We start from the raw sequence: 8734 nt of genomic DNA on the forward strand, positions 1-8734 counted from the left end.
TCAGGACCTCTGGAAGAGCAGTCAGTGTTCTTAACCACTGAGCCATCTCTCCAGCCCATAAAGGTCTTTTAAAAACATTTTAATTTGCTGGTATTGTTTATCATCGTCGTCGTCGTCGTTGTCGTGGTGTGTGTGTGTGTGTGTCTGTGTGTGTGTGTGTCTGTGTATCTGTGTGTGTCTGTGTAGATGGGTAAGTTTGTGGAGGTCAATTTGTGCCTTTTACAGTGGGTTCTGGGGACTGAACTCAGGTTTTCAGGCTTGTACAATAAGCACTTTAACCCACTTTGCCATCTCACCAGATCAGGCATCAGGATTTTAAAACTCTTTAAAATAGATCCAGGTGTGATGTTGCTGACCATTAACCAAACCCTGGAAGGCAGGGCAGGGCGATCCCTCTGAGTTAGGTGCCAGCATGGTCTACATAGTGAGTGTCAGCACAGCAATATAGAGAGATCCTGTCTCTAATACTTCTGTGCTGAGTATACAGCCCCATGGTATATACAAGTTCAGGTATACACATAGTATACACAAGGTCCTGAACTTGAGCCCCAGCAAGCATGCACATGTGTGCATGCAACACACAGACACACTCACAGTTAACCAAGTGACTTCTGTGGGAGGCTACTTTTGAGGACCTCTGGGTTAGATTACTGTTGGCTGTAGAGATGATTATAACAGAATAGGAATAGAAAAGCAGACTCTTTAGAGACTAATTATAAGTTGTAGTTAACTGTGGAAGGGTATGATTGACCACCCAGGAGAGATCAAAGAGGATATAGCCATCAAATCCAAAGCCATAGACCCCAGAGGCTGAGGGAGAAACAGAACTGTTCAGGAGGAGTGGTGGCCGTCATAGGAAATGGTAGCAGGCAGCCTGAGGTAGGGAGCAGGGAGCAGGGAGCAGGGAGCAGGGAGCAGGCCCAGGTTTGATCATTGTGGATGACGAGGAGGCTGTCTGGCTTTGGAGATAGAACCCAGGTGCCAGAGGAGCTCCCTGGAGAAGAAAGCGAGGAAGCCAGAGCAGCAGAGAAGGAAGCTTGAGGTAAAAGCAAAGAATGCAGGACTTGAGGGGAGGAAGGGTGGAGGACAGAGGCTTGTTTTAGGCTGGAGTGGCATTATTGTAGTCTGAAGGGAAGGAAGGAGCCAGGCCAGAGGAAACCATCAAAAACACAGTGGAGGGAGGAGACCTTTGGCGGAGGGAGCCGGAGCTCTGGGACTGCCTGACTGGGGCTTGAGAATCCTGGGTAAAAAAACTCTTCTGGATAGGATTAGGTATTCATTGCTTCCTTCTGTGAAGCAAGAACGAATGATACTCGTTTTCTGCCTGAGAAGGCACTCTGGGGTCATTGCTGAGATTGCACGGCAGCTCCCTGGAACTTTGCCTGCTTCTTTCCAAGTGAGACCATGTTGCCTTTCTGAGGCTCAGACAGGCTAGAGGCGGAGAGATGATGTATCTAAGGGCACCCTAATCCCACCCCCAGCCCAACTGTCACGAGAGAAAAACCTGGAATCTTGCTCTACAAGTCGGTGGCTGAGCACAATTTAGGAGTCTAGCTGCAGTTACAAACCCTAAGGCTTCTTGTAAAGCTCCCCAGTCAGTTATTTATTTATTTTACATTTTTATCTTTTAGACAGGGTCTCATTTTGTAGTCCTGGCTGGCCTGGAGCTCACTATGTAGAGCATGCTGGTTTTGAGTTCACAGACATCCACCTGAGTCTGCTTTCTGAGTACTGGGATTAGAGGGATGTGCTACCCCACCCATTATTGGTTTTCAATTTTAAGACCTGTTCTCCTGTAGCCAAGGCTGGTCTTGAACTCCTGCTAGAGTCCTATGTGCTTGCCTCCACCCAGAATCCCATCTGTCACTCTGCCCAGGGCTTCCTGTTTGTTTGTTTAATTTATTACATATATTAATAATATATAGCAGTGTTTTCCTTACGACATTTTCATACATGTGTATTATGTATTTTGTTTATGTTCACCATCACCACCCTCTCCCTCCCCCTTCCTGCCCTGCTTAGACAGAGTCTTACTATGTAGCTCTGACTGTCCAGAAACTCATTCTGTAGATCAAGCTGATTTCGAACTCACAGAGTTCCACCTGCCTCTGGGTCCTGGGATTGAATATGTGTGCCACCCACCTGGCCCTTCCTCTGCTCTTTCATTTGTTTTAATCTCCCTTCTCTAGGTTATCCCTGAGCCTTGAAAGGAGAATATGGATGTCCCAGTTAGAGCTGAGAGACAGGATGTCTCTATGTGGCCCAGGCTTGCTTGAATTGGGGAGTCCCTGCCTCAGCCTCCCACGTCCTGGGATTCTAACGGTGTGCTATTACACCTGGCTTTGTCTCCACAATGAAGTCTCCCGGTTCTGACCTCTGACTAACACCAGAGCTCTGCAGTAAGACTGGCATCTGGATATCTTGCTAGGTACTCAAAGTTTTGTCTGAATAAAACTTACCAATCTGGGGCTGGAAAATGAACACCCTGGAATGGGTCTCCAGAAGGTTCTGAGACTGCACTAAAGTTGGACCAGCATTGTTCTGATCCAGGTCAGCATGGTCTCTGGTCCATGCCGCTACAACAACCCCCAGCTGCTCCCCTTATTCATTCTCTCACCACACTGTCATCTGTTCTCTCCTAGTAGCTAGAGTAACTAGTTTTAAAATGTTATCCAGAGAGCTGGGGATAGAACGCTTGCTTGAGGTCCTGTATTCAATCCTTAGCTATCCACAAACCTTGCAACATAGTGAATTCCAGACCAGCCTGGGCTGCTGATGTGAGGGTGGTCCCCATCTCAAAAAGCAAAAAGAAAACAAAGCCAAAGTTATTTTTCACCATCCAAGTTGGCAAAGACTGACAGCCGCTGCTATTGTTGGTACACACAGGAATGCTGGTGGGAGGGAAAGCATGTTGGCAGCAAAGTCGCAATGGAGCATACAGCATATGGCTAGCTCAAGCCAGGTTCTCTAGGAAATTGTGTTACACTGGACCTGGGGCATATGAGGAACGGCATCTGTGCAGTCTTCACTACAGCACTAGGAGACAGCATAAAAGACCCGGAGCCTGACCTGGTTAAATAGGTATATGGCTAGCAGACTCACAGGGTGAGAGCATTTGTTAATGGTTTAGGACTCTTCCCTTCCAGGTTCCTAGGAGAAAAGGGGAGCGACAGGGCTGTCAGAACAGGACAGAACTGGCCAAGAGAACGGAGAAAGGCTTCTCTGTACCGAGACTTAGATTTGTTTCCTGTGTTTTCAGCAATTTTTTAATTATGTGCTTTGGGAACTAGGTTTTTTTTTTTTTTTAAGAACGCGCACACACACACACACGTGTGTGTGTGTGTGTGTGTGTCTGTGCTTTGGAGCATGCACATGTGGAAGTCAGAAGACAACTCCCAGAAGTTGGTTTTCTTCTACCCGTTTGGATTCGAGGCATTGACCCCAGGATAAGTGCTAAGCACCATTCTGCTAAGTCATCTCACCAGCCCCTCCCCCATTGCTCTTTTAGACACCTCCCTCCCTCGCACTGTCCTTTAAAATGGTGACCTTAAACTCTGCTGCAAAAATTATCTTGAACTCTCGACCTTCCTGTCCTCACCTCTCAAGTGCTGGGATTGCATGAATGTTTTACTGGATTGGGCTTCATATTCTCTCTCTCTCTCTCTCTCTCTCTCTCTCTCTCTCTCTGTGTGTGTGTGTGTGTGTGTCCATGTTCACATGTGAATATGTATGTGCCTGTGGGTGGAAAGAGGTTACTATAGGGTGTTGATTCTCAGGAGCTATCTGCATTTTTTTCTGAGATAGGGTCTCTCACTGAGACCTATGGTTCAAACATTCACTTGGGCAGGCAGACTAGAGATACTCTTGTCTTTATCTCTCTGGGGTTGGGATTATAAACAAGAATAACCACACTGGCTTTTAACTTGTGTGGTGGTTTGAATGAGAATGCCACCCCCCCACCCCCCACCCCTCCACCCCACCCCACCCCTGGACTGGAGAGATGGCTCAGCAGTTAAAAGCACTGACTGCTCTTCCAGAGGTTCTGAGTTCAATTCCCAGCAACCACATGGTGGCTTACACCATCTGTGATGGGATCTGATACCCTCTTCTGGTGTATCTAAAGACTGCTACAGTGTATTCACATAAAATAAATAAACAAATCGAAGAAGAAGAAGAAGAAGAAGAAGAAGAAGAAGAAGAAGAAGAAGAAGAAGAAGAAGAGAATGCACCCCTCCCCATTGGCTCATATGTTTGAGTACTTGGTCCCCAGCTGGTGGAACTGTTTGGGAAGGATTAGGGGGTGTGTGGCTTTATTGGAGGAAGAGGTCAATGGGCATGGGCTTTGAAGTTGAAAAGACTCCTGCCATTCCCAATGTAATTCTTTCTGCCCCCTTCCCTTTCCAACCAAGATGTGAGCACTCAGCTGCCTTTGCACTGCCATCATAGACTCTAACCCTCTGATGCTGTAAGCCCAATTAAATGTGTTTTGCTGTAAGAAGTCATTCTTTGGTCCTGGTGTCACATCACTGCTGTGGAAGAAAGAGACAGACATGGGTGCTGAAGTTTGAACTCAGGCTCTCACATTTATCCAGCAAGCACACTACCAACTGAGTCACCTTCACAGCATTTCCTTTTATTTTCTTTTTGGGAGCGGTTCAAGACAGAGTTTCTCTGAGTATCCCTGGCTGTCCTAGAACCCAAGCCGTAGACCAGGCTGGCCTTGAATTCAGAGATCCTCCTTTCCTCCACCTCGCCCCCAAACCCTTCCACTGTCCTGCTTTCCCAACTTCAGTTCTTCTTTCTTTTTTATTTAAACTGTCTTTCCCTTTTTCTTCCTTCCTTCCTTCCTTCCTTCCTTCCTTCCTTCCTTCCTTCCTTCCTTCCTTCCTTCTTTCTTTCTTTCTTTCTTTCTTTCTTTCTTTCTTTCTTTCTTTCTTTCTTTCTTTCACCCAGTAAGTCCAATCTTGTTTTACCTATACGTACATAGGCGTGGAGCCATTTCCTGAAGAACAGGCAACTTACCAGTGGATACAGCCTCCCCACTCCCTCCCACCACACACACAAGACTTACTCTCTCCTTCCTCCCTTCATCAGCTGTTGAGGTGTCAACTAGAGGTAGGATCTCCCTGTCCCTTTTGGAATGTTTACCAGCCTGTTCTTGTTGCAGGTAACCACAGCTGCTTCTAAATTTGAGAGTGCCATGACCATGCCATATCCAGAAGGCAGAAATTCCCAGCATGCCTCATTCCCGGCTCGTACATCCTTCCTCCTCCTCTTCTCCAATGCTCCTAAGCCTGGGGTCATCTGCGCAGGCTGCTACTTAGGGATGAGAAATTCTGTCACTTCTCAGCATGTTGACTGCTTCTGAGTTTCTGCATTAACTGCTGCCCATTGCAAAAGGAAACTTCTCTGACTGCAGTTTAAAGAAGCACAAACCTATGGGCTTAACTATAAATAGTTAGGAGGCAATTTAACAGCATAACCATAGCAAAACGATAATAGTAGGTTCCTCAAGAGCCTTTGACCTCCCCAGCTATGGGCTTCGACCAGGGTTACAGTACCAAGAATGTGGTAAGAGGTATAGTGGAAGTCTGTTTTCAAACCTGCACTTGCATGTGTGCACACACACACAGACTAAGAGCATAAACTTCCATGTCATTACTCAGGCACCATTCACTTTATTTTTTGAGAAAAAGTCTCACACTTTTACTTGAACTTCAGCTGATTGGCTAGGCTTGTTGGCCAATAAATTCAGTGCAGGAGTTGCGAGTGGGCACCACTACACTAGCTTTGCTAGGGGCTCTGAGGAACCAACTCGGATCCTCATGCTTATTAGGTGAGCGGAGCTCTTTCCCCAGCATTTTCTGGTTTGCGTTTTCTTTCCATTTCTCCTGCATCTGACATAGCTACCCTGTGAGCAAACCTCAGCAAAACTTTGAGAAAAGTGAATCTGGCCTTTCTACACACACTGCCTTTTAGCCCTTCTCTAATGTGTGTGTGTGTGTGTTGCGGGGGTTAGGGATGCATGGATGCATTGCTTTCTGCCTTATTGTCTCTCACTAGTTGGATGTTTGAGAGCTTGTGATTTCTGCTAGTCTGGCTGCCAGTGAACTCCTAGGATCTACCTGACTTTATGCCCCATGCATGTGCTCACAGCTCTGCCTGGCTTTACATGGGTCCTGGGGATTCAAACTCACGTTCTCCTGTTTTCACCAACAGTGTTCTTACCCACTAAGCTGCCGCCTCAGCCCCTTCTCTCTGATCTGAGTTTCTGTGCGTGACAACCACCCCACAACTCCTGCCAGACTCTGATAATCTCTCCCAGCTATTGTCCAAAGCATTGTCCAACCATATCGTGACTGTTTTCCTTTTTCTAAGACACACACACACACACACACACACAGAGGCACAGAATTCTTGTTTGTTTGAAACAGTGTCTCACTATAACATGGCTGACCTGTTAGTCATTATGTGGCATTTAGGTTGGCTGTAGAGTGCTGGAAATTATAGTCTGCCACCATGCTTGGTTTCTTCTGATTTATTTCTAACCCTCTGGTTCCCTGGAAGTCATCTCTGGCTTGCATCTTCCTAGCTAAGAATCAGGGAATATGAGTGAATATTGACTTCATAAACTGGTTATTTAGAGTCATTAAGCACAATGTTCGGAAATATGAATCTGGCACTGATTTAAGAGTTAGAAACTCAAGGAGGAAGAAGAGATCCTCACCATAAAGGTCTCTTAGTCATTTCACACAGAGAGAATTAGAGAACCAGGACCACATGGTAGTTCACGTGACCCCAGCCTCTGAGAATGCTCAAGTAGGAGGGTCACAAGTTCGGAGTCAACCTGGGATACTTAGAGACTATTCCAAAATAAAATAAAATGTCAAAGCCATGGAGATTGATCAATATTAGGGCACTTGTCTAACATGCACACTGCCCTAGGTTTTTTATATACACACACACACACACACACTATAGCACTATAGGATGATGTGGGACATGTATAGATATTTCATAGAACCAAGAAGAGACGAGTTAACTAGTTTCAGAAGGAAAAAGGTGTTAAGGAAGGTGTACTGGCTAGTTTTGTGTCAACTTGACACAGGCTGGAGTTATCACAGAGAAAGGAGCTTTAGCTGAGGAAATGCCTCCATGAGATCCAACTGTAAGGCATTTTCTCAATTAGTGATCAAGGGGGAAAGGCCCCTTGTGGGTGGTGCCATCTCTGCGCTGGTAGTCTTGGGTTGTATAAGAGAGCAGGCTGAGCAAGCCAGGGGAGGCAAGCCAGTAAGAAACAACCCTCCATGGCCTCTGCATCAGCTCCTGCTTCCTTACCTGCTTGAGTTCCAGTCCTGACTTCCTTTGGTGATGAACAGCAATTTGGAAGTGTAAGCTGAATAAACCCTTTCCTCCCCAATTTGCTTCTTGATCATGATGTTTGTGCAGGAATAGAAACCCTGACTAAGACAGGATGAGTAGATATCAACAAGGCTTAGCTGTCTATGGTGACAGGAACAGCAGTGTCTGCAAGACCAAAGGCTTGATGGGAAGAAAAAGCCCCCACTCCTGTGCCATACTTGTCTGGGTGTGAATGTTCCTACCTGTGTAAGCATGTGAGTACCTGTGTGTGATCCTGAGCCTTGACTGGTGCCAGATGTGCTCAGCAGCGAGTGGCAATCAAGGGAGAGGAGCCTCCGGGAAGGGGAAGTTAGCGTCCTAGAATATCAAGTGCTGCACATGGGCAGAGACCCAGGGCTGAACACACCCACTCACCACTCACATGGCAGCTTCTCGAAAGCTGCTGGGCCTGAGCCAGGCTCCGCGGTGCCCAGGGAGGAGAAGGAGGTGAGAGGGTGAGTTAACGTTTATTGTCCACACTTCAGGACAAGGGTCTCTGCTATTGCAGTTTACTCTCAAGGCCACTGAAGACACAGCCTCCGACTGCAGATAAGAAAACAGGCACAGAAAAGTCAGAGTCACTTCACACAGACCCGGTAGAACCAGAAACAAGATTCCCAAACTCAAACCACTGAGCACTAAGGAGATGAGATTTCAGAAATGTGACCTTTGCTGAAGAGTGACAGGCAGTCCCTGGAGATTAGGGCACATTTATAAGCAGAGAGAAAGTCGCCTGGAGACACGGAGTAATGATTAGCAGAGCAGGGTTCAGGAAGATAAAGCCAGGCCCTTTGGCAATCAGACCTCTGAGGCCTTGCTTACAGCGGAACCCGGGGAGAGAAACCAGGTGAAGTGGCCTTTGTAAAAAGGGGCCACCATTATGACAGATAGGTGGCCATGGCTGGGACAACCGAAAACAGATGTGTCATCAGGACTCTCTAGAGAAATGGAGCCAAGACCGGGAAGAGGGCATGTTGGACCCAGGAGAGGAAAGGGTTCAAGTCCGAATGGAGGCATAGGGAGGAACTACTGGTTCCGTTTAAGTCCAAAGGCAAGGAGAGACCTGAAAGCTGATCAAGCAGGAGAAGTTTCACCTGATTCAGCGAGGCCCACACAGGTTAGGGCGTTCCAGTAGTTCACTGTTTACTGTGTCTGCGTTCAAATATTATCTTGTCAGGATGTCCCCAGTCACACCAGAGTAATGCTTTACCCAAAGTCTGCTCATTGCTGGCACAGTCTACACACTCAACAAACCATGGCAGAGAGAGCGTGCGCGAGTGTGTGCACACACAAAAGAGAGAGAGAAAGAGAGAGAGAGAAAGAGAGAGAGAGA

Source organism: Mus caroli, chromosome 15 (assembly GCF_900094665.2).
Source record: "Mus caroli chromosome 15, CAROLI_EIJ_v1.1, whole genome shotgun sequence".
In the NCBI taxonomy this organism is placed as follows: domain Eukaryota; kingdom Metazoa; phylum Chordata; class Mammalia; order Rodentia; family Muridae; genus Mus; species Mus caroli.